Below are 13,233 nucleotides of genomic sequence, written 5' to 3'. Positions count from 1 at the left end.
GTGTAGCTCAACCCTGGGCTCATGACAGTCAGTGGGGGGAAGGCCCGCAGGAGCAGACACAAGATTGGGGAGAATTTCTTAATGAAAAGCAGAGCAAAATAAAATCACCAACAACGATGAAAGAAGGAAATCCTATGGCGGGTAGTTTCTTTGTTCATTTGCTGGCTTGTTTGAGACTGGGTCTCAGGGAGCCCAAGCTGGCCTTCAGCAGAGCTAACTGTGTACCTGAAGCTGGTCCTACCTAAACTTTTTACTCTCCTGCCTCTACCTTGTGATACTGGGATTACAGGTACATGATACCACACCTATTATTCACGGTGCTGGGGATCAAACCCAGGGCCTGGTACATACAAGGTAAGCAATTTACCAATTAAACTATATTCCTAGCCCTTAGAATTTCTTTAAATGAATAAAGGTACCATACAAATGACTCATATCCAGGTTCCTGCTTCTGAGACCTCTTGGAGTCTCTAGTTGCAAACTGGATTTCTCCTCTTCCCGTATAGAACACTGTGGTGGTTTGAATAAGAATGGGCCCCAGAGGTTCATATATTTAAATGCTTAGGAAGTGAAACTATTTGAAAGGATTGAGAGGTGTGGCCTTGTTGGAGAAGTGTGTCACTGGGGATGGGCTTTGAGGTTTCAAAAGTCCAAGCCAGGCTCAGTGCCTTTCTTCCTGCTGCCTATGGATCCCAATGTAGGACTCTCAGCTCCTTCTCTAGCACCATGTCTGCCTGCATGCCACCATGCTTCCCACCAGGATGATGAACTAAACCTCTGAACTATAAGCAAGCCCCAATTAGATGCTTATATTTATAAGAAATACTATGGTCATGGTGTCTCTTCACAGCAATATCACACTTACTAAGACAAAAACTATAGAACTGCTAAAACCCACGCAAGTAAGACTCAGAAACCTAAGTGCCATTATTTTTAAGGTAAATCTTCTAGTTATGGACACCTGCATTGTGTAAAGTCTCCATCTGGTTCTAATGAACAGCCTGGATGGGACAATAACCTCTATATGGCATGGCATTGATGCCCTCTGCATTGTTACTTTGCATCACTGTGACAAAATATGTGCCATATACAAGTTAAAACAGATTTATTTGGGGGTCACAGTATTGGAGGTCTTAGGTCAAAGTCACTTGGCTCCATTGTTCATGGGCCGTGGTGAAAAAGAACACATGGCAGGAAGCATGTATTGAAGTGAAACCACTCACCTTGTGGCTGACAAGAAGCAGAGCAATGAGAGGGACCAGACATAAGATGCATCCATCAATGTCACATCCCACTGACCCACCTCCTCCAGGTACACTCCACAACTTAAGTCTCCATCTCACAATGATGCCATCAGGTTATAACTCCATCAATGAAGTCAGAGCCCTTGTGATCCCATCAATTCCAAAAGTCCACATCAACAAACTTAACCTGAGCCTTCCAGGAACATTGCAGAATGAAACCATTGCACCCTCCACTGTAAAGAATCTCTAAGCAATCCACCAGCCCTCTCTGGTTTTTACATTCCCTGCCAAACCTGAGCACACTCCCATGATGTCCATAATTTTTCCTCAGTCAACCATCCAATATTCAGTGCAAAATACTTGTTTGTCTTTTGCATAAAACTACTGTATGATACAAGAATGTGTCTGAGTACCTGCTTGTGTTGAACTTGGAACTGGAAGCCATGAGGGCTATGAAAATTCAATTACAGCCTCAGGTTGAGCCCTGCAGGAGAGAGAATTAGCTAAAGGCATTGGCTTTTGCCAGGAGCATCTCTGTTGCTGTTTTGACTTTCCTGGGCTTCATGTTTTGGGGTACTATGGAGTGACCTGATAAATCTCTGCAAGAATAGGTTGGATGAGAACCATTTTCAACAAGAATTTGAACAGAGTGGTATAGGTAGAAGTTTCTGCATTGCCATTCAGCTCCCAAATAACCACACAGGGAATTATTGTTAATTATATATACTTGGCCAATAGCTTAGGCTTATTATTAACTAGCTCTTACAACTTAAAATTACTCATATTTATTAATTTACATGCTGCCATATGGCTTATGGCTTGTTACCTCATCTTCTACACGTACTGCTTCCTCTGCATCTGACTGGTGACTCCTCATGACTCCGCCCTTCTTCTTCCCAATGTCCTTGTAGTTTGGCTCTCCCACCTAACCTCTTCCTGCCTAGCTATTGGCCAGTCAGCTTTTATTAAGCCAATCTGAAGGCACCTCGGCAAAGACACATCTTCACAGTGTACAAAAAGATTATTCCATAACAGAGTGGATTCAAGGAGGTTTTATTTTTTTAAAAAAATAAATAATAGTATGAAAAGAATCTTCCATCATTAGTGAAGTGCTGTCTAAGATCATAAGATAGCTTTATATACTTAGAATAACAAAACTTACAATAGCAAGTGTTGACAAGAAAATGAAGACACCATAACTAGCATTCACTGTAGATAGTCATGAAAAAAACAGTAGATCCACTTTGGAAAATTCTTAATCAGTCTCCCACAGAGTTAAACATAGGACCAAGGATCAAGTTACCCCAGTTGTAGGAATCTACCTGAGAACTAAAAATAGAGGCCCACAAGAGATCTATCTATACATGAATGCTAACAGCAGTGTGAGCCATGGTACTAAAAGCTGAAAACAACCCAGATGTCCACCCACTTGGAAATAAACTGACACATCCCACCCAGGAATACTATTTAGCAATGAAAACAGAACTAACTGCTGGTGCCTGTTACACCAAAGATAAATCTATGAAAATGAAAAAAAGTCCTCACAAAAATGAAAATGCTTACAGAAGGATTCCATGGATATTGTGTCCTAGAAAAGGTAGAAAAGTAGGGACACAATCAGATTTATGAGTGCTTGGTCTGAGAGCAGGAAAAGGGCAAGGGAGTGTGTGTGTGTGTGTGTGTGTGTGTGTGTGTGTGTGTGTGTGTGTGTGTTCATGAAAACCAAGTGTTGACATTGGAATCTTTTTCAATCACTCTCCCCCTTATTTTCTGAGTCAGGCATCAACTTCAGCTGTCAACTTGACACTAAGCAGCGCCAGTCACCTGGGAAGGGGGAACCTCTACTAAGAAATTGCCTACATCAGACTGGTGTGTCTGTGAGGCATTTTTTTTAATTGCTAATTGATGTGGGAAGGTCCATCCCACTATGGTGGTACCAACCCCAGGCAGCTGGGCCTGAGCGGCAGCTGAGTCAAGCCAGAAGGAGTGAGCCAGTAAGCACCTTCATTGCTCCGGGGTCTCTGCTTCAGTTCCTGCTTCTAGTTCCTGAAGTGGATTCCTGCCTTGGCCTCCCTTGATGCAGGATTTAAGTTGGCAGTGTCTGCTGAATAAGCCTTTTCCTTTGCCCACTGAGCCATCCACCCAGCCCTGCAAAAAGGAACAAATAGTAGAATCACTCTACTCCTTGATTTGGTGACAGCTGTCTGGCTGTGTCTGTCAAAACTCACTACACCATACTCTTTAAAGAGGGAGAATTGCCGGGCGGTGGTGGCGCACGCCTTTAATTCCAGCACTCGGGAGGCAGAGCCAGGCGGATCTCTGTGAGTTCGAGGCCAGCCTGGACTACCAAGTGAGTTCCAGGAAAGGCGCAAAGCTACACAGAGAAACCCTGTCTCGAAAAACCAAAAAAAAAAGGGAGAATTTTCTTGAATATAATTAATATCTTAGTAAGCCTAACTTTAAAACAAAGCGAAAGGCCAACCAGCGAATGATTCTAATCCAGACAGGGTGCTTTTGTAGAATAAAAGCAGATGTCTGGTCAGACGAGGAGGCTTAACAAAACTAACCAAAGAACTTTCAACGCCAGCGTGAGGTTAGCCCGGGTCTTTGTTTCCTACCTGTGCATGGTGGTTTCAGAACAGTCTCCAGTGGTGGGTACTGCTGTGAGCCAGGCATCTGCATGCCCAGGGGTGTTCCCGGGGCCACCCTGTTAGTGCTGGCTAGCTGTGAATAGCTGCTTGGGCCCCCAGCTGTACACTGTCCTTCTGGGGCAGAAAGCTTATGTTCAGGGCCAAAAATCAGGCCCCAGCCACAGCCTCCCCTGGGTCTCCATAGTTATCCTTCAACAAGGAGACAATGCAACATTTTGGGTTGCGCCAACCCCTCATTTTAAAACAAAGGCCTAAATGAAAGGGCAGGTGTGCCCGGAGCCCTCCTCCATGAAAAGCTGTAATTCTCAACAGAGTCAGACACGCTTGTTCTTGTGAATTAGCACAGAGCACAAGGCCTTTACCACGGTGCTAATTGCTATTGGGTGTAAACAAGAAGTCCCAGTATGTGGGCATGAGGCAGGACAAAACAGATGCCAAAGCCATTCAGGGCTCTGCCCTGCACGGGCACTGTGCTGGTGGCTGAGAGCGACTGTCTAAATGTCAGTCTCCCGTGGGCCTGGGCCTGAGCGGGTCTAGCTGAGAAACCGCGCAAGCGCACTTCCTTCCTCCTCCCGGCCATAGCCATACGTGTAGTGCTTGGCACTCCGCTCTGCCCTCCCACTTACTCACACAGTGTTCGAAAAAACGTGCATCACCTACAACTTCTCCCCGAAATGCTACAGGGCAGAGAAGTCACTCTTTTGCAAGGGAGAGCCAGCTGCAACCCAAGGATAACTTGGTCCACCAAACTTCTTTTTTAAAGTGTCTTTAATGAGCATATAGTAATTATACACGATGGGCTTCATTTTCATTCATGTACATATTTTGATCTTATTTGATCATTCCCTACTGCACACTCTTATTCTACTTGCACTGATCCCTTCCTCTTCCCAACCAGCCCTTCTTCCACGTTTCTACTTTCGTGTGTGTGTGTGTGTATGTGTGTGTGTGCCTCTGTGTGTGTGCAAGCATGTGTGTGTGCCTGTGTGTGTGTATGTGTGTGTGTCCCAATGGGTTTCACTAGAGATACTTACAGGTTGTTTATAGGAACATTAGCAACTTCCCAATGGCTATACCACTGAAGAAAGCCAATCCCAGTCCCCACCACCACCATGCTTCCAGCTTAGGCCACCACATTTCTTTGAAAGCATCAGTCTAGGCAATAAAAGAGGGTCGTTGCTCATTTATTGTGGGGTGCAAAATTGGTCTGTTTCCTTCTTTGTGCTCCATCATGTCTTCCCAACCTTCACTACCAACACGTAGAGAGAGAAATAACTAGGAAAAAAGTGTCCTGGAATCCTCCAAACCTAAAATGGGTGATCTGTTCTCACGTTTAACTGCAGCAGACAGACCCACGCAGGTGGAGAGGGGGCTTCAGAGACTGGAGAAACAAACACCCGACTTCGTTGGTTTCAAATGTTCCTTTGGTTAAGAAGGAAAGGCTTGGGTGAAGCACACAGGCCTCAAGCCTCCACGAAGAAGTATAAGCAGCTGAGGAATGCTGAGAGAGAAGAGCACATCAACTGGTCCCCCAACACCAAAGGGTCAGCCCCGAAATACACACAAGTGACGTCATCCAGACTGAGCGGCTGTACTTACGAATGTGTGCGTGCGTTTATGTGTGTGTGTGTGTGTGTGTGTGTGTATGTAATGACAACGAAAAAAGAGACTGACTTTGAAAGAGAAACAAGACAGGTGTGTGAGAAGGTCTGAAGGGAGGAAAGGGAAGGGGGGACGATGTAAATATCTTACAATCTCAAAAGGTAGAAGTAGAGGACATAGACCTGAAATGTAATGGGAACCAAGAAGTTCTCTGTTTGTTTCTAAGAATGACACAGATACCTTGAGGGAACAGAGGGAAGGTTACTAATAAAACCAAGTAAGTGAAGAAATGAGGGCGGGTAACATGGTTCAGTGGGTAAAGGGCTTGCAGTACCAGTCTGACAACCAGGGTTTGATTCCCAGAACCCACATACCAAAAGGTGTCCTCTGACTCCATATACATGCCATAATATATGAGTGTTCATACACAGACACACACACACACACACACACACACACACACACACACACACACACACATTAAAATCAATTTTTTTTTCTTAAGGAGAAATGATGGGCAAGAGAATAGAAAATGAAAACATGAGGTCCTCTGACTCAAGAAACTCAATCCAGGCTTCATCTCAGAGGATGTTCTTCCTTCTTACTAAGATCTTCCAGCCAATGTCAGGCCCTGTGGGAATAATCTAATGACAGTGTGATTTGTATGGCCTATAACCAGGGTTAGAATATGGGAGGCAAAGGGTGGGACAGAAGGAATTCTGCAGCCACAGCTGACCCCAATCACTTGCTGTTGCTACAATGTTCTGGGACTCTGGAAGACACAGATTTTCTCTGCTTTACAAGGTCCTAGGCAGAGGCAAGGGTTTCTGGGAAAGAAAAGACCAAGACCAAGTAATATGTGGGAAAGAAAGTCAGTCTTAGGGGAAATCAGTCCCCCATCTTTCATATTACATTGTAATCATGTGCTTAGTGAAGTGAGGTCAACTTTGAGTTCATCACCCATAGGCTTTTGTTATGTAACAAAGAATTACAAAACTTACTGACTTGATCCAACAAGGATTTGTTATTTAGCTCATTGTAGGTTGGCTGGGGTGCCTGAGTCCTTACACCATCTCTCCTCTGAGACAACTCGGTTGTTCTCTGTGGTCTGCTGGTAGGGGCTGAAGGATCTGGGGGATCTTGCATATATGTCTGGCCACTGGCCAATTGGTTAGTATATAAGGGCCCCCACCACGGCCTCTCAGATCAACTCCATGTATAGTCTCTCATCGTCCCACAGCCTACCCCAGGCTTTTTCACAGGGCAGTACCTTCTAAGAGAGCGAAAGCAGAGACTTTGAGATCCCTTATGACAAAGGCTTGGGTCTCATATTGCATCATTACAATGGGGAAGTAAACCAACTTGCTTGATAAATGTAGTTACAGGAACTCATAGGCTGTAAATCTACCACAGTTAGGCTGAAGAAATGCTTCTGTGGTCAAGAGTACTGGCTGCTCTTCCACATGCCCCAGGATGGATTCTCAGCACCCATATGTCAGCTTCAAACCATCTGAAATTCCAGTTCCAGAGGATCTAATGCCCTCTTCTGGTTTCCATAGGTACCAGGCACACACATGGTGGTACATACACATACATGGAGCCAAAACACCCCTATACATAATAAAACAATAAAAAGTATTGTTTGAACCCATCATAGCAAATAATCTGGGCATGTTGCTCTAGGGTCGATACTGGAGCTAACCATTTTGGCAAGACAGGGTGGCCAGCGAATTCCTGGGCTTCACCTATCTCCAACCCTAGTCCCAGGGTAACAAACACACATCAACATGGCCAGCTTGTACATTAGTTCTGAAGAGACCAACTGAAGTCCTCATTCTTATGTTACAAGCACTCTACCACTGAGCCACCTCTCCAACTCATAGTTGTGTGGTTTTTTTTAAATTTTTGATATGACTTTAATCTTTTGTGGCTAATAAATATTCCAGCATATGGATTTAAATAATTTATCCAACCAGACCCCTATTGACATATCAGTGGGCTGTGCCCAATCTTTTGCTTCTCCATATAATACTATAGTTAATAACTTCATATATAAGTCGACAGTAAATGTACCTGTTCAGTGGGAAATTGCTGTTGAACCCATGATTGCTAGGTTTAGGTTGCGTGCCAATAGCAGGGAACACACCTAGCACCCTGACCTTGATTCCTAAATGCCATTTTCCACTTGAAGGGATCAAGAACCCTTGGAGAATGGACAGTTCCGTAACGGACCGGGGAGGTACATCATAGACCTGGAATGTCTTCCTTTGTCAGAAAGGTGGTCAGTCAAAATGGAAATCTGTCCAAAGATACAGATGCCAGTTCCAAGGATGGTGAAGCATGGGAAAAGTGAACATCAAAGTACATAAAGATAGGTACAAACCATTAATTAAATCCATGAAGCCGGGCGGTGGTGGTGCACGGCTTTATTCCCAGCACTCAGGAGGCAGAGGCAGGCGGATCTCTGTGAGTTCAAGGCCAGCCTGGGCTACAGAGTGAGTTCCAGGACAGGCACCAAAACTACAGAGAGAAACCCTGTCTCAAAAAACCAAAATAAATAAATAAATCCATGGGTCCTTGCTGATATGAATAGCATATTCCAGTCTCACAGTATCTCCCTGAAAGATACTTAATAATTACAAAGTGAAAATAAAAACCCAGAAGACACTGCTATAATGAAATTGTTTTTTAAAATAGCTTCAAATGACATAGGACACATAGTGTGTCTACATATTTACAGCAACATATCACATCTCTGATACTTTCTTAAAAAAAAATAAAAAGAGCTTGGATCATGCTAGGCAGTGGTGACGCACGCCTATAATCCCAGCTCTCGGGATGCAGAGGTAGGCAGATCTCTGTGAGTTCGAGGCCATCCTGGTCTACAAAATAATTTCCAGGACAGCCACAGTGGATACACAGAGAAACCCTGTCTTGGGAAACTAAAAAAGAAAAAAAAGTACGTATATATGTATATATTAAAAAGTATATAGATATATATGTGTGTGTGTATAAAAAGTATGTATATATGTATATATTAAAGAATTAAAAAAAAAAAAGCTTGAATCTAATCATGAGGACCTCAAAAGCCAAAACTGAGGGACTCTACTGAGGGAGACTGTATAAAGTAACAGATCAAGCAATACTTTTCAGAAGTATGAGGTTCTTGAAGACTTAAGGATTAATCCATGTTAAATGGGACTGGAGCCTGGAGAGATGGCTCAGTGGTTAAGAGTAGCTGCCACTTTTTCAAAACACCTGAGTTCAGTTCCCAGCACTGATGTCACGCAGCTCAACTCCTGTAACGCCAACTCCAGGCGATGATCCGATTCCTTCTTCTGGCTTTTGTGGCACCAGCTGTTTGCTGGTGCATATATTCAAATAAAATTTTTGAGAGAGGGGGAGAGAAGAGGGGAGATTGAAGACAGGACTCTAAATGCAGTGAACCCTTAGATCTGGAAAAGGCAAAATGACTCTCATACTCTGAAAACACGGATATGATATGATGGTGGATAAAGGGTAAATAAGACATGCAGGCTGCAGTATTATATTAATGTTAATTTCCTTTTTTACCACCTTTTCTGATGTTATATAACAGTGTCTTTGTTTCCAAAATTTTTCAGGGATAAAATCAATGAAAAAGTGATGTGTATGTATCTGCGTGTGCACCCAGAGATACACAGAAAGGTGGATGAAAGAATGCAACAGCTTTTCCTCTTGAATGCAGATGTGATAAAATGTTGAGATAGAACAGTCTGGGTGTGTGGGGATTCTTTGCACTATTTTTATAACATTTTTGTAATTTCTGAAATGATTTATAAGTTCAAAGCAAATATGTGTAGATTTGAAATTTGGTCCACATCGTCATTTCGCTTCCTCTAGAGCAAGCACATGTTTTCTCCCCAACACCAGCAGTGTGCAAAGATGGCACTTCGTGTATACAAAATGCACTCACATTTAGGACAACTCCGAAAAACAGGCTAAGGCAGGTTCTCCATGTTTGTGTAAATGAAGCTTCCAGAAGTGAAGACAGTAAGAGGAGTGGTTAAGGACACGAGTGTTTGAAACCATAATTATGCGCTATTTCACCCCAACCAGACTGGAAAACATTATAAAGTTTGAAAATACGGATGGTTGGCAAGGATAGCAAGAGACATTCTTGCTGTGTATTGGAAAGAGTGTAATTTAGCACCATTATCTCGGAGAGCAATTTGCCAATATCTAATAACTTTAAAGACATGCTCATCCTGTCACCCTGGCATCTCACCCACAGCCACCTGTGTTTCCTAAATGTTCCCACGTGTGCATACACACACAGCCATATTTCCATATTTCCAGCAGTGCACGTTGTAGCAATAAAGAAGGAAAGATAGCTCACGTGTCCACCAAAGGATTCACATCTATAATTTCCGCTTCCAGGAGGCTGAGACAAGAGGATTGTGAGTTCAAGGCCAGCCTGAGCTACATAGTGAGATCCTGTCTCATAAAAACAAACACACACACACACACACAAAAAAACACCTTAATGTTGAATTTAAAAAGCAATTTGCAAAAGTGTAGGTACTTGATGTGCGTGTTTATAGAATACCAAATACTTTTGAGTGTAGTTGCATACATGTAAGGAAAGCATAAAGTCCCTTTCAGGCAGGATATGGCATCAGCTCCAGTAGAATGGTCACTTGGACAAGAAAGTATGACAAACAGAATCAAGAAAATCTGAAAAGGAGATTCACCTGTGACAGCATTTCACTCTCTCCAAACAGATGTAGAGCAAAATGTGCATAAATATTACCATTCATTCTACTGAAGGGCTGAATATTTGAGCATTTTTCCCTGCGCTTTTTATTTTCTGAGTGTTAAACATACTTCATAGCAAGAAGGCTAGAGAGATGGCTCTGCAGTTGAGCGCACTAGCTGCTCTTCCAGAGGACCCCTGTTTGGTTCCCAACACTCATAAGGGGGCTCACAACCTTCTGTAACTCTAGTCCCAAGGTATCCAATGCCCTCTTCTGGCCTCCACGGGCATTGCACACAGATTGTACACAAATATACATGCAGGCAGGCAAAACACTGATGCACATGAAAAATTTTAAATTAATAACTTTATAAATAGTTTCATAGTAAAAGCAAAAAATGAGGAACAATGAGCCTTGAAGTCAAATAGTCCCAGGTTCTGATCTCCTCTAGCTCTTGAGAATTGTACCATACACAATGTTCTTAGTGTTTCTGGATCTGGGTATCCAATGTATGGGAAAGAAGTAATATTTAATTTGAAGGTCAACTCTAAATGTGATAGTATGTGGAAAACTCATGCATGATGTCTCAAAAAGATGCTAAAAATCATTCTCAACACCATAATCCAGTGTTTTCCACCCAGTAACAATTTCATCCCAGAGAGCGTTTGGCAGTATCTGGAGACGTGTTGAGCCAGTGCTTTTGAGGGACAGTCCCGGCACAGAGAAGAGAGAGGGCAGGGATACTGTTGAAGAGCCTACAATGTACAGACAGTCCCCATGATTATTTGTCCCCAAATCTCGACTATGTTCATACTGAGACCCCACCTATAGTTCTAGGCTACCCAGAACTGGACTCCAGCTTCCTGAGTCCCAAGTGAGTCTCCATGACTTTAGACCTTGACCCTGTTACAAAGGACTAGAGATGGGAACTTACCACCTTTTCTACCAATCTGCTTCATGGTGGGAAACTTAACATCTTGTAGAGCAGAACAACTACCTGGCACATATAAAGATTTAATTATATCTCAAAGAAATGAGTATCACTTGGGAGGCAGAGGCAGGTAGATCTCAAGGCCAGCCTGGTCTACAGAGCGAGTTCCAGGACAACCAGGGCTACACAGAGAAACCCTGTCTCGACAAATGAAAGAATAAATAAAAATAAATGAATGAGTCCTTCCAACAACCAGCCCATGAATGCAGCCTTGTAAATTATTAACCGGTTCCCTCGTGCTTTCTCTGACTCCTCACTCATTTGATGTGGTGGCTCTTTGTTTCTCTGTGTGTTATCTAAAGAGAATAATCTAGGAACAAAAGGCTCTCAGAGTCTCATATCAAAGATGCCCGTCTCTCACAATTCAGAATCCTATCCATGGATTAATCTTCACATAGTCATTGCCAAGAAATATCGTGGGGCTGGAGAGAGGCCTTAGCAGGTCAAGGTACTTGCGGCCAATCTAGTGGGCTGAGTTCAGTCCCTGGGACCCACACTGTGAAAGGAAGGAACCAGCTCCTTAAAGATTATCCTCTGACCTCCACACATGCACCATGGTGTATACACACACACACACACACCACACACACACACACACACACACACACACACACACACACACACACACACACTTAAATGTCAATTTTAAAAAATTTAAAGAAACACCTAGATATTTGGAGAGCCAGAGCTGTTTTCTAAATGGACAATGGCCACACGATGTGAAGTGAGTTGCTGACTTAGAGATGATGAGTGGAATTATGACTCTTTAAGCTGGCTGGCTTGCCGCGCAGTGTGTGGTCAGCATGCGTTGCTGATGTTGTTGTTTTCAATGAGGTTATTTTTATTGAAACTCTGTCTTTGCTTTTTCGTAGGCACCGGTTTGGTGACTCGGTCATCCTCCTGTGCAGAGGACCACACTAAGTCCCCGCTGTCATCCTTGGGGCGGATCTGAGGAAGGTGAGTGCAGCTGCTTTCACAACCTGATTTTTCTGAATATTTGGCTTGGCAACGTGGAAGTTCTCACTAGCTATTTCAAGGAATATCAAGGTGATGGCATGGTTATAATTACATTTCCAATATTATAATCATATTATAATGTAATGCAAATGCTTTCTAGTTTCTACTTATGTGAATGGACATACCAGACGTGAAGGACAAAAAAAAAAAAAAAACACCAAATGGAATCGTATAGTGAGTGCAAAGGACACTGTGATGAGTTACCCTAACTTTCTGTGTGTCATCAGCTTGGTGACCTTGTGACAATTTCTTGACCTCTCAATTCTTACACCTGTGAAATGAAACATTTGAAGGGAATTATTTTGAATGTGCTTCCTTGAACTTTAATGTGTTTCACTCTTGTGAGAATTGAAAAACACAGCAACGACTTCAGAAGCGTGATGGACAGCCCGGTGGGGGTGCTTCCATCGCTGGAGGGCTTGCTATAAAAGTCATTCCCCAACCCTTTTGCCACATCTCCCAAGTTGGGATCTGTGAGGTTCAAGAAGTCTGCCTTTCTGGCACACTTCCAGGTGGCTGAGCCATGCTATTGTGTAAGGGAAGCACTAACACATTGTTCTGTTTGCACTCGGAGCTGTGAGACACAATGAGCTGCGTGCGCACCATGCAGATGTGGTGAGCCAGGCTCCCCTTTGCATTTGTGGAAATAGAACTAGCAAGTTCAACATCTGATGATGACTTTACCCTTTGATCCTGGGCTCTGTACCATCCCTTTGGGTGTTATCTTCCACTCAACACTTCCTCTGCTAGGCCTGAGCGTCGAGAGCGCCTCTCTGGCTTTCTTCCCCTTGCCTGCTAATGAATGAGATTCCATTTCCTTTAGAAAGGACTATTGGAGAATGGCATCTCCTCCTATCTGGTACTCCAAATGTGAGCATATCAATGGATGCTGCTTCCTGAGATATCGCTGTCATCATCTTCTAACTTATGATCTGCTTTGAGGTCAGTCTTTGGCCACACCAAGTGGGGCTTTGCTCCCCAAGGGACCATCA

At 43.4% G+C, this 13,233-nt stretch overlaps 1 long non-coding RNA gene across 2 annotated transcripts in view; it reads left to right on the top strand.

Moving 5' to 3' along the window:
- The window catches only part of LOC128104462 (uncharacterized), a 732,114-nt gene that overhangs the window by 551,137 nt on the left and 167,744 nt on the right, over positions 1-13,233 (top strand). For both annotated transcript variants that reach the window (XR_008216011.1, XR_008216010.1), the window contains exon 4: positions 12,097-12,181. This is a non-coding gene — a long non-coding RNA (uncharacterized LOC128104462). The remainder of the gene's footprint in view (positions 1-12,096; positions 12,182-13,233) is intronic.

The sequence above is a fragment of the Peromyscus californicus genome, unplaced genomic scaffold (assembly GCF_007827085.1).
Source record: "Peromyscus californicus insignis strain IS unplaced genomic scaffold, ASM782708v3 Scaffold_8__1_contigs__length_139910024, whole genome shotgun sequence".
Lineage (NCBI taxonomy): Eukaryota > Metazoa > Chordata > Mammalia > Rodentia > Cricetidae > Peromyscus > Peromyscus californicus.
The sequence above is the reverse complement of the archived record's forward strand: the minus strand, read 5'-3'. Positions and strand labels throughout refer to the sequence as shown.